Genomic DNA, 12,739 nt, shown 5'->3' with positions numbered 1-12,739 from the left:
CAAATCTATAAATACTTTGAATAAAAATGATATTATTGTACAAAGCTGAAACATTAGCAATACAATAAGGACATTCACACCTTTCACTTGTTCATTCGTTTATTAAGAATGAACTATTATCTACAATTGCAACTTTTTGACCAGAATGAACACAATGGGTCCATTTAGTCCTTGCCAGCTCTCAACATAATCAGTTTCCCCTTATTCTAATTTCCCAGTACCATGTAAGTTATTTGCTCAGGCCTGTAAACTCTTTGTTTTGTCACATAGCGGAGGCTCTCCGTTGGTCAGAGTTGACTATGGATATTGTGTCCTAGCTGTCTACGTGATATGCAAGCCAGAGCAATAAGATGTGGAGAGCAAGCTGTTGCCCCTTCAGCAGGCTCCCCCTCTCCACGCAGCTGATGAATCCAAGGGAATGGCAGAGACTGATACAGTTCGGCACCAGAAGCATCAGAGGAGTTGCCGGTCGGAGATGTAGGACTGCCTTGGCGAATTCAGCTCCTGATTCTTTTTCCTCTCTTTATTGCCGAAGCTTTCCCCTTGAGTGGGCATAACTGCAAGGCAGTGAAAGTTTGAGGTCAGAGTTTTCCTTCTGGATGAGCTGCCATCCACAGCTGACAAGCCCACCTGCCCAAAGTGACTGGTTTTAGGGTACCAGTAACCTGCCTTTGCACCTTCTGTCAGTAGAAACTGTTCTGCTGGGTTTAGTAGCTAAGCCACACGTGAAGGCCAGGAGATGGACTTGATTGTTGGAGGCTATTTGAGATGCACACCATTGGGAGCATTTAATAGGTAGTGGGAAATTATCCCCATTACCTCCATTAGCTATGACAACCTTGAAGAACTTGTCACTTACATACACTTAATATAATTTCCAGAAGCCAATCAACCCACCAGCGCTGTTTTGGGATTTTAAAGGCACAGCAACCAGGGAAAGCTCACATGGTCACAAGGAGAAAGAGCAGGTTCCACATTGGCAGCACTGGAGGTTGGTTATCTAATTCGGGTTGTTGAAGTTGTGAGACAGCAAGACCACTGCTCTCTCACTGAAGTTTAAATGATTAAGATCTTTTGATTGCTTGATTCTACCTTGAGACAATTCTAACAACAGGAATTCTACAGATGCTGGAAATTCAAGCAACACACATCAAAGTTGCTGGTGAACGCAGCAGGCCAGGCAGCATCTCTAGGAAGAGGTGCAGTTCTACCTTGAGACAATTCTATCTTGATTTCATCTTTGTATAAAGATTGTTATGCAATTGGGTATCATATTGAAAAGATGACATGAAACTGCAGGTGCTGGAATCTGGAGAAAAAGATAAACTGCTGAAGGAACTTGGCAGGTAAGTCAGCACCTGCTCGAGACAGAGCTGATTAAGATTCAGTGTCTGGACTGGGTGTGTAGACAGTAGATAACTATATTGATATGGAGAAGTGAGGGGCAGGGATGAGACAGATGCTGGTAATTTATAAGTGGAACCGAATGAGGAAAGGGGAAATGATAGACAATATGGGTTTGGTTAAACATCCCAGGGATCCTTGCCTCTTGACTTCTTAGTGGGTTGGACCAAGCTTTATTGTGGGCAGCCTTTCAAAGTTTGGTGTCATTAATTTCTTTATCTTCTGAGTGCAGAAGGACATAAGCTGCTGTAGGTCAGAAGCCAGTGTCACTCAGCTTCTGCTCAGTTGCTGATCCCTGAATCAATTCTGGAACATGCTGAGATAAGAAACCAGATGCACATTACAGATTTGAATGAGAGTAATTCACTGCCATTAAAGAGATAAATTTAGTCAACACATATCTATTACAAGCCATGGATGAAAGTGGGGCTAAATGATAAAGAAGGCAATATGTGCCTGGAGGTTGGGGAGGTCCTAAATGAATACTTTGCTTCAGTATTCACAAGTGAAAAGAACCTTGATCAGGGTGATGTCGAAATAGAACAGCCTTTGTGCTGGACGATGTGGAGATTAAGGAAGAAGTGTTGGATCTTCTTAAAAACATCAAGATTGATAAGTCCCCAGGGCCGGACGTGATATACTCCAGGTTGCTGTGAGAAGTGAGAGAAGAGATTGCTGGAGCAGTAGCTATGATCTTTGAATCCTCTTTGGCTGCAGGGGAGGTGCTGGAGGATTGGAGAATGGCAAATGTAGTTCCCTTGTTTAAAAATGGTAATAGGGAGAATCCTGGGAACTATAGACCAGTGAGTATTATGTCAGTGGTCTGCAAACTACTGGAAAGGATTCTTAAGAATAGGATCTATGAGCACTTGGTGAAGTACAGTCTACTAAAGGATAGTCAACATGGCATTGTGAAGGGAAGGTCGTGCCTCACGAGCCTAACTGAGTTTTTTGAAGAGGTAACAAAAGAAATTGATGAGGGTAGGGCGGTAGATGTGGTCTACATGGATTTTAGCAAGGCATTTGACAAGGTCCCCCATGAGAGACTCATCCAGAAAGTCATGAGACATGGGACCAGTGGAACCTTGGTTGTTTGGATAAACAATTGGCTTACAGGAAGAAAGCAGAGGGTGGTAGTGGAAGGAAAGTATTCTGCCTGGAGGTCAGTGACTAGTGGAGTGCCACAAGGATCTGTCCTGGGACCCCTGCTCTTTGTGATTTTTATAAATGACCTGGATGAAGAGGTGGAAGGATGGGTGAGTAAGTTTGCGGATGACACGAGGATTGGAGGAGTTGTGGATGGAGCTGTAGGTTGTCGAAGCTTACAAGAGGATATAGACAGGATGCAGAGTTGGGCAGAAAAGTGGCAGATGGAGTTCAATCCGGATGAGGTGATGCCTTTTGGAAGGACAAACCAGAAGGCTGAATACAGGGTTAGTGGTCGGTTACTTAAGAGTGTGGATGAACAGAGGAACCTTGGGGTTCAAATCCATACATCCCTCAAGGTCACTGCACAGGTTGATAGGATAGTTAAGAAGGCCTATGGGATGCTAGGCTTCATTAATAGGGGAATTGAGTTCAAGAATAGAGAGGTCATGTTGCAACTCTACAAATCTCTGGTGAGACCACACTTAGAGTATTGTGTTCAGTTCTGGTCACCTCATTATAGGAAGAATGTGGAAGCTATGGAGAGGGTGCAGAGGAGATTTACCAGGATGTTGCCTGGATTGGAAAACAAGTCTTATGAGGCAAGGTTAGCAGAGCTGGGACTTTTCTCTTTGGAGTGTAGAAGGATAAGAGGGAACTTGATAGAGGTCTACAAGATTATGAGAGGCATAGATAGGGTGGATAGCCAGTACCTGTTTTCCAGGGCACAAATAGCAAACACCAGAGGGCATATGTACAAAGTTAAGGGAGGGAAGTTTAGGGGAGACATCAGGGGTAATTTTTTTACATGGAGGGTTGTGGGTGCCTGGAATAACTTGCCAGGGATGGTGGTGGAGGCTAAAACATTAGGGGTATTTAAGAGCCTCTTGGACAGACACATGGATGAAAGAAAAATAGAGGGTTACAGGGTAGTGTGGGTTTAAGGAATATATGGGTGGGCACAACATCGAGGGCCGAAGGGCCTGCACTGTGCTGTAGTATTCCAGTGTCTAGTTACTTCCATAGCCAACTTCTCTCCACCTCCTATCCTTTTTTGCTCCTCCACTTTCTCTACAACTGAAAACAAATCTACTTAATCTCATTCCCAGTTTTGATGAAGATTTGAACCATTAACTGCTTCTCCTTCCACAGATGCTGCTTGACTGGTTGAGCATTTCCAGCTGTTTGTTTTTATTAATACTTTATGAAATTCCCTTTGAACTCTCCACCCCTTCCTTTTCTCATGCAACAGAAAATATCTGACTTCTGACTTCTCTTAAAATATCGTAACTAAAGATCTCTCCACAGGTGTCACCTGACTTGCTGAGTGCTGTCAATAGGTGCCACAGTAACATAGCAGTTAGCACTCGGGTGTCAGAGCGTGGAGTTCAATTCTGATGTCCTTTGTACCTTCTTCCCATGAGCTTTGGTGTTTGAGGTTTTTGAAATGAGGTTTCTTCCAGGTTCTCCGGTTTCCAAAGACCTACTGGTTAGTAGGTTAATTGATCATTGCAAATTGTCCTGTGATTAGACTAGGGTTAAATAGGTAGGTTGCTTGGTGGTGTGATTCAGTGGGCTGGAATATGTTCTGTGCTGTACTAAATTTTAAAAAATAAATATTCTCAATGTATACAATATTCACTCAGTGTCTACAAGACCAAGGAACTGATTGTAGACTTCAGGAGAGGGAAACCAGAGGTCCATGAGCCAATAATCATAGCAGGATCAGAGGTGGAAAGGGTCAGTAACTTTAAATTCTTGGGTGTCACTATCTCAAGGACCTGTCCTGGGCCCATCAAAGAAAGCACAACAGCACCTCTACTTCATCGGAAGTTTGTGGTAATTCATCGTGTCATCAGAAACCTTGGCAAACTTCTATAAATGTGTGGTAGAAGTGTGCTGACTGGCTACTTTACGGCCTTGTACACACTGATGCCTTTGATTGGAAAATACTACAAAAGGTAGTGGATTCAGCACAGTGCATCACGGGTTAAAACCTTCCCAACCATTGAGCACATCTACATGAAACTTCGCCGTGGAAAAGCAGCATCCATCATCAAAGATCCTCACCACCCAGGCCATGCTCTTTTCTCGCTGTTGCCATCTGGTAGAAGGTACAGGAGCCACAGGACTTGCAACACCAAGTTCAAGAACAGTTACTACCCATCAAGCATCAGCCTCTTGAACAAAACGGGATAACTACACTTATTTAAAGATTCTTTTGTCTTGTTTGTTCATGCTCGTTATTTATTATCTGCATTTGCCCAGTTTGTTTACAGATTCTGTTTACAGTTACTGTTCTATAAATTTGCTAAGTATGCCCACAGAAAAACAAATCTCGGGGTTGTATGTGCTGATGTGTATGTACTGATAATAAATTTACTTTTAACTTGCATTTTTAAAATATTTTTCTATTTCTTGCTGTGTATGTACCCATTTTAAATTAACAGCAATGCTTTTTCACTTTTAGTATTTTTAAGTTGTATTTTAATTATTTTCAATTATGCTTGCATGTCTTTTAAGAAGCATGTCTTTAAATCTGCAGTGCTTTATAGTAATCTCCTTAAATTTTATCTGTGATTCCTCTGTTCCTTCTAGCTTGGTTTTAGTCTGACTTCGTTATTCATGCAAATTGGAACTAATGGTAGTTCAAATACTGATTGAGACAATCCACATAGAACATAATTTCTTCCCAGTTTAACTAACAACAAATACTAATTTTTGCCTTGCATTTAATCCCAAATCTCCACACATTTTGTCTTAATTTGACTTTTATGTGGAATTTTTTCAAATGACTTTTGAAAATTTTCAACATGGTGCAATCTGTTTAGAATATTACTTCTACAAACAAAGTTATAAAGGGGTTGGTCAGACAGAATTTCTTTCTGAATCTCTACTGGTCTGCTCTCCTATCAATGCCTCAGGCACAATCTTCAGATTTTAGCCTGATAATAGGCATAAATAACATATTTACAGATGTCTGTTTTCTTGCTTTTTAACAAAATGGGCACAAAATCAACCCATTTCCAATCTACCTGCACTATCTAATAACAAATTATTTATCTTCACTTTCCAGACACACTTGTTCAGATACAGTACACGTTCCGATTTCACACAGACTTGAGGACGTGCTGGGATTAAAATAATCCAGTCAGGACCACAGATAACACACAGGAAAGTAATTATCTGTTTTGCTTGATACAAATTGTTTTGAGTTTGTAGAATTCACTGAATAAAATATTTTACAACTCTGCATTTTTCATTCAAAAATATTTGTCTCATTAGTTCTGATTTTTTTTCAAACAATGATTACTGAACATACAAAAGAATTCCATTGAATCTTTAAGTGAATATATATTGATTGCATTGTACAAATTCTATAATGAAGAAATGTTGCTCTTTGAGCTTCATCCCTGGGATCAGATGAAATATCTGTTCATCCTTTGAACTCTAATAAGATAAATTGAAAATGCTGTCAAGACCTAAAACTGGCAGCACTTCTGGAGAAAGAAATATTCTGGGTTGACAACATTGAAGGTAAACCGGGAACTAAATTTAGAAGCTTGTGCAGAGAAGGGGAGAAGAAAATCATTTCTAAGGAAGTCATTGACATTAAATGTTCATCAAAAATGCTACAAGTGCTGAAAATATGAAATTTAAAAAGTGCTGGAATATCTCAGCTGGTCAGGCAGCATATGTGGAAAGTGAAATAGGCAACATCTTGGGACGAAGACCCTTCACTAGTCTGACATGTTCAGTTGTCCAGCATTTTTATGTTTCCAGATGCAGGAATGACATTAAGATGCATGGTGTTAGGGTGTATTCCGGAGTCGCGTGGATGCAGCAGATACTTATTCAAACAAAAAGCAGTCTGCAGTTCTTACTGTAAATGCAGCTAAATTCAGGACGCTTGCAATTAGCCTTCAATTCTTATTGTAGATTGCAAGCTGTAAATAAACTGGGATTGTGTTAATTGGCTTGCATTAAGCAGGCAACATGGCTAAGTTATTTGCACCATTGTGACTTAAATTCAAACTCACAGACCAGACAGATGTTGACACTTAGCATATCAAACCTGGTCACAAGTATCAGTAATCAATAGTTTTGTGTAGTTACAATATTTGTGTACTCGGAAACAACTTGACAGCATTAATTTTGGGTGTCTAGCTCTGTCATCAAAAGTTCTTAGAATATTTGTGTTAATTAGTTTCTCACTGAGCATTTGGGCCTTCAGAGGTGTCCTATCAATTACAACATGCTACCACTAAGCATCTCAAAGGGGCTCTTTATCAACCCAAAGTATTGAAGTGTCACCCAAAAAATGTCATTGTAACCTTTGAAATTGTATTGCATCGCCTACTGTTACCTTTGATTTTAAAGGTATAAAAAATGTGATGTACCTTTTGCGTTGGGGAGCCGCCACCAAGAGTGTCTTCAGAATGATGCCTGCTTGTACTGAATAAAGACTTCTATATCCGCAAACACGAGGAAATCTGCAGATGCTGGAAATTCAGGCAACACATACAAAATGCTGGTGGACGCAGCAGGCCAGGCAGCATCTCTAGGAAGAGGTACAGTCGAAGTTTCAGGCCGAGACCCTTCGGCAGGACTAACTGAAAGAAGAACTAGTAAGAGATTTGAAAGTGTGGGGGGGGGGGGGGAAGAGATCTGAAATGATAGGAGAAAACAGGAGGGGGAGGGTTGAAGCCAAGAGCTGGAAAATTGATTGGCAAAAGGGATACAAGGCTGGAGAAGGGAGAGGACCATGGGACTTCGATATCACCAGTTTCAGTGTTTCTCCAGTTACCTTGATCATAGTCATACATGTGGTATCCGGGGTGACTTGGTTGTTTGGATTCAGATTGACTTGCCCATAGAAGACAGAGGGTAGTGGTCAATGGGACTTATTCTTATATAATGTGTGTTCTATGTATAAATCAGGGGCCCCCAACCTTTTTTGCACTGCGGACCAATTTAATATTGACAATATTCTTGCAGACCGGCCGACCAGGTAAGGGGGGGGGGGGGCGCGGGGAGTGTGTAGGGTTGCCAACTGACAAGAGTAGCGGTCAAATAAGTTTTTACGCAGAGAAAGACTACAATGACCATGAAGCCATGCGCGGGCGCCAGTGCGCATGCGTATACGTGCCGATTTTTTTTCCCGCAAATCATTTTTGGCAATTCTGTTGGGCGGGGCGGGGGGGTTAATCACAACCGGAATATAGGTGATAAGTGGCAAATACACTCAATTTCGTTTCTAAAAGGGTTTATCTAACGAATTTAATATTAAACACAGCGCATATTTTCCTTGCATGAGTATAGTGACGTCAATTATCGGGGAGGACAGGGGAGCTTGAAGTAAGTGTTGAATGAACTTCCAGTAGAAGTGGTAGAGGCAGGTTCGATATTATCATTTGAAGAAAAATTGGATAGCTATATGGACAGGAACGGAATGGAGGGTTATAGGCTGAGTGCAGGTCGGTGGGGCTAGGTGAGAGTAGCGTTCGACATGGACTAGAAGGGCAGAGGTGGCCTGTTTCCATGCTGTAATTGTTATATGCTTATATGAGTAAGTCAACAGCATCATAACATTTTAAGTAACGTTTGGATACTAAACACACAGCGCATATTTTCCCGGTATGAACATATAAAATCATTGCAATACACCAATATATCTGAATCAGTGGGAGCCCTGGGCTTGTTTTCCTGCAACAAGACGGTCTCATCGAGGGGTGATGGGAGACAGCGATACTCGAAGAGGGTTCCTTAAGTCAGTTTTCGTTGCATTCATTGCAGAAAACCCCGCTTCGCAGAGATATGTTAGAAATGGAAGCAACGTTTTCAGTGCTTTCGTGGCTATTTCAGGATATTCAGCCTTGACTTTGATCCGGAATGCCGGCAGAGATGTTATTTCAAACATACTTTTCAGCCCACTGTCATTTGCAAGCTCAAGGAGTTGATCTCCTTCCTGCGCTGACACGGATGACACGCGGGTAATGACCTCGTATGGGTAATGGCGCAACAGTGGGCGTGACAGGGAATGAGGAAAGGTGCAGCTGACTCATATCGCCAAATCATATCGTTTCCTCGCAGCCCAGTACCATATGCTCTGTGGCCCGGTACTGGTCTGCGGCCCGGTGGTTGGGGACTGCTGGTGTAAATAACCTGGAAGAAAATGTACATGGGTATTCACAGGTGATACAAAGATAGGCAGTGTTGTGGATAACATAGAAGTTTGCCAAAGGGTACATCAGGATGTAGATCAGTTGCTGACATAAGTGGAGAAATATCAGATGGTATTTAGTTTGGCCAAATGTGAAATGTTGTATTTTGAGAGAACAAATATAAAGAGCAGTACACAGTTAATGGCAAGACCCTTTAGAGTACTGACGTACAGAGGAATCTTGGACTTAGATCCCATAGGTCTCTGAAAGCAACTGCTCAGATTGATAGGGCAATAAAGCTTATTAGTTGAAGCATTAAGTTCAAAAGTCAGGAAATTATGACACAGTGTTATAAAGCTCTAGTTGGGCTGCGAGTGGAGTATTGCATACAGTTCTGACCTGGAGGCTTTGGAGTGAGTACAGAAGAGGTTTACCAGGATACTGCATGGTTTAGAGGGTATGCAGTGATGTTGGATCAACTTAGGTTTTTTTTCTTTCTGGAGCAACAGACACCGAAGAGAAATCTGCTATAGGTTTAAAAATATTATGAAAGGCATAGATAGACCCGACAGCCAGTATGTTTTCCTCAGAGTTGAAATCCCTAATTCTAGAGAGCGTATTCTATACCTGAGGTAAAGAGCAAGTTCAAAGCAGACAATGGGAATTCTGCAGATGCTGGAAATTCAAGCAACACGCATCAAAGTTGCTCGTGAACGCAGCAGGCCAGGCAGCATCTCTAGGAAGAGGTACAGTCGACGTTTCAGGCTGAGACCCTTCGTCAGGACTAACTGAAGGAAGAGTTAGTAAGAGATTTGAAAGTGGGAGGGGGAGATCCAAAATGATAGGAGAAGACAGGAGGGGGAGGGATGGAGCCAAGAGCTGGACAGGTGATTGACAAAGGGGATATGAGAGGATCATGGGACAGGATGTCCGGGGAGAAAGACAAGGTGGGGGGGCAGAACTAGAGGATGGGCAAGGGGTATAGTCAGAGGGAGAACGGATGGGGTATGAGGGGGAGGTGGGGCATTAGCAGAAGTTAGAGAAGTCAATGTTCATGCCATCAGGTTGGAGGCTACCCAGACGGAATATAATGTGTTGTTCGTCCAACCTGAGTGTGGCTTCATCTTTACAGTAGAGGAGGCCGTGGATAGACATGTCAGAATGGGATATGGAATTAAAATGTGTGGCCCCTGGGAGATCCTGCTTTCTCTGGCGGACAGAGCATAGGTGTTCAGCAAAGCGGTCTCCCAGTCTGCGTCGGGTCCGTCTGGGTAGCCTCCAACCTGATGGCATGAATATTGACTTCTCTAATGTCTACTAATGCCCCACCTCCCCCTCGTACCCCATCCTTTCTTCCTCTGTCCCTCTGACTATACCCCTTGCCCATCCTCTGGTTTCCCCCCTCCCCCATGTCTTTCTCCCCGGACCTCCTGTCCCATAATCCTCTCATATCCCCTTTGTAGAACAAGTACTACACATGCCGTTACACTTCCTCCCTTACCACCATTCAGGGCCCCAGACAGTCCTTCCAGGTGAGGTGACACTTCACCTGTGAGTCGGCTGGGGTGATATACTGTGTCCGGTGCTCCCGATGTGGCCTTCTATATATTGGCGAGACCCAACGCAGACTGGGAGACCGCTTTGCTGAACACCTATGCTCTGTCCGCCAGAGAAAGCAGGATCTCCCAGTGGCCACACATTTTAATTCCACATCCCAATCCCATTCTGACATGTCTATTCACGGCCTCCTCTACTGTAAAGATGAAGCCACACTCAGGTTGGAGGAACAACACCTTATATTCTGTCTGGGTAGCCTCCAACCTGATGGCATGAACATTGACTTCTCTAACTTCCGCTAATGCCCCGCCTCCCCCTCGTACCCCATCCATTCTCCCTCTGTCCCTTTGACTATACCCCTTGCCCATCCTCTGATTCCCCCCCCCCGTCTTTCTCCCCAGACCTCCTGTCCCATGATCCTCTCATATCCCCTTTGCCAATCACCTGTCCAGCTCTTGGCTCCATCCCTCCCCCTCCAGTCTTCTCCTATCATTTTGGATCTCCTCCTCCCCCTCCCACTTTCAAATCTCTTACTAGCTCTTCCTTCAGTTAGTCCTGACGAAGGGTCTTGGCCTGAATCGTCGACTGTACCTCTTCCTAGAGATGCTGCCTGGCCACTGCGTTCACCAGCAACTTTGATGTGTGAAGTTCAAAGCAGATGTGTGGAGCAAATATTTTCCTCACAGAGTGGAAAGTGATTGGAATGTGCTGCCAGGTGTTGAGGTGGAGGCAGATGTGATAGAGGTGGTTCACAGGGTTTTGGATACGCGTATGAACATACAGAATGGAGGAATATGGGCTTTGTCTGAACTGAAGGGATTTGTTTCGTTAAGCACTTAATTACTAGTTTACATAGTGCAGAATAACATTGTGGGCCAATGGGCCTGTTCTTGTGTGGCATTGTTCTATGTCCTATATCTAATTGTTAGATGTCCATATAGCCACACTATTTGAATAGAATGGATTAGGAATGTTAGCTGCTCCATTGCATTGCAGATTATATTGTTGATCCATATCCCACGATTATTTGAATAACCATATCATATTACTCAATCAAGTCAACAAATTCTGGAAGACAAACATTCAAGTGCATTGTAGATAGAGATGACACATTGATTAAGCAAACCAGCAACTGCAGAGCATTTGTGATGATTGAAAGTGAAAAGTTTAACATCTGTAGCTGTGTTTGAATGTGCAGACGTAAGAATTTTTGTTTTATCAATAATTTCGTTGGTTCCAGGTTTTTTTTTTGAAATCGTGTTACTTTTTGCATCTTCTCCAATGCAGACAGAGAAGTCCCCGAACAACATCACACTTGGTAATTTTAAACAGGTAGCCCCCTACCAGTCTTTCACTGAAAGATCCTGAGCCTACGGCAAATAGAAGAGGAGATTCCTGGTCTGTTCCCTTTTGAGTCAATATGGGTGGAAGTCAGGAACAGGAAGGGTGCAGTTACTCTATTGGGAGTATTCTATAGGCCCCCTGGTAGCAGCTGAGATACCGAGGAGCAGATTGGGAGGCAGATTTTGGAAAGGTGCAAAAATAACAGGGTTGTTATCATGGGTGACTTTAACTTCCCTAATATTGATTGGCACCTAATTAGTTCCAAGGGCTTAGATGGGGCAGAGTTAAGTGTGTCCAGGATGGATTCCTGTCACAGTATGTGGACAGGCCGACTAGGGGGAATGCCATACTAGATCTATCATTAGGTAACAAACCGGGTCAGGTCACAACAGATCTGTCAGTGGGTGAGCATCTGGGGAACGGTGACCACCGCTCCCTGGCCTTTAGCATTATCATGGAAAAGGATAGAATCAGGGAGGACAGGAAAATTTTTAATTGGAGAAGGGCAAATTATGAGGCTATAAGGCTAGAACTTGTGGGTGTGAATTGGGATGATGTTTTTGCAGGGAAATGTACTATGGACATGTGGTCGATGTTTAGGGATCCCTTGCAGGATGTAAGGGATAAATTTGTCCCGGTGAGGAAGATAAAGAATGGTAGGGTGAAGGAACCATGGGTGACAAGTGAGGTGGAAAATCTAGTCAGGTGGAAGAAGGCAGCCTACATGAGGTTTAGGAAGCAAGGATTAGATGGGTCTATTGAGGAATACAGGGTAAGAAAGGAGCTTAAGAAGGGGCTGAGGAGAGCAAGAAGGGGACATGAGAAGTCCTTGGTGAGTAGGGTAAAGGAAAACCCCAAGGCATTTTTCAATTATGTGAAGAACAAAAGGATGACAGGAGCGAAGGTAGGATCAATTAGAGATAAAGGTGGGAAATGTGCCTGGAGGCTGTGGAAGTGAGCGAGGTCCTCAATGAATACTTCTCTTTGGTATTCACCAATGAGAGGGAACTTGATGATGGTGAGGACAATATGAGTGAGGTTCATATTCTGGAGACACAAAATAATCTGCAGATGCTGGGGTCAAAGTAACACTCACAACACGCTGGAGGAACTCAGCAGATCGT

General features: G+C 43.1%; 1 long non-coding RNA gene across 2 annotated transcripts in view; it reads left to right on the top strand.

Annotated features, from left to right (window-relative positions):
- LOC140211660 (uncharacterized) overlaps positions 1-12,739 on the top strand; it is a 51,005-nt gene that overhangs the window by 2,910 nt on the left and 35,356 nt on the right. The window contains exons 2-3 of one of the 2 annotated variants that reach the window (XR_011889542.1): positions 882-991; positions 5,627-5,728. This is a non-coding gene — a long non-coding RNA (uncharacterized lncRNA). The remainder of the gene's footprint in view (positions 1-881; positions 992-5,626; positions 5,729-12,739) is intronic. The other variant, XR_011889541.1, reaches the window with a different exon arrangement.

This window comes from Mobula birostris, chromosome 17, assembly GCF_030028105.1.
Source record: "Mobula birostris isolate sMobBir1 chromosome 17, sMobBir1.hap1, whole genome shotgun sequence".
NCBI lineage: Eukaryota > Metazoa > Chordata > Chondrichthyes > Myliobatiformes > Myliobatidae > Mobula > Mobula birostris.
Note: the sequence above shows the minus strand (reverse complement) of the source record. Positions and strands in the feature narration are given on the sequence as shown.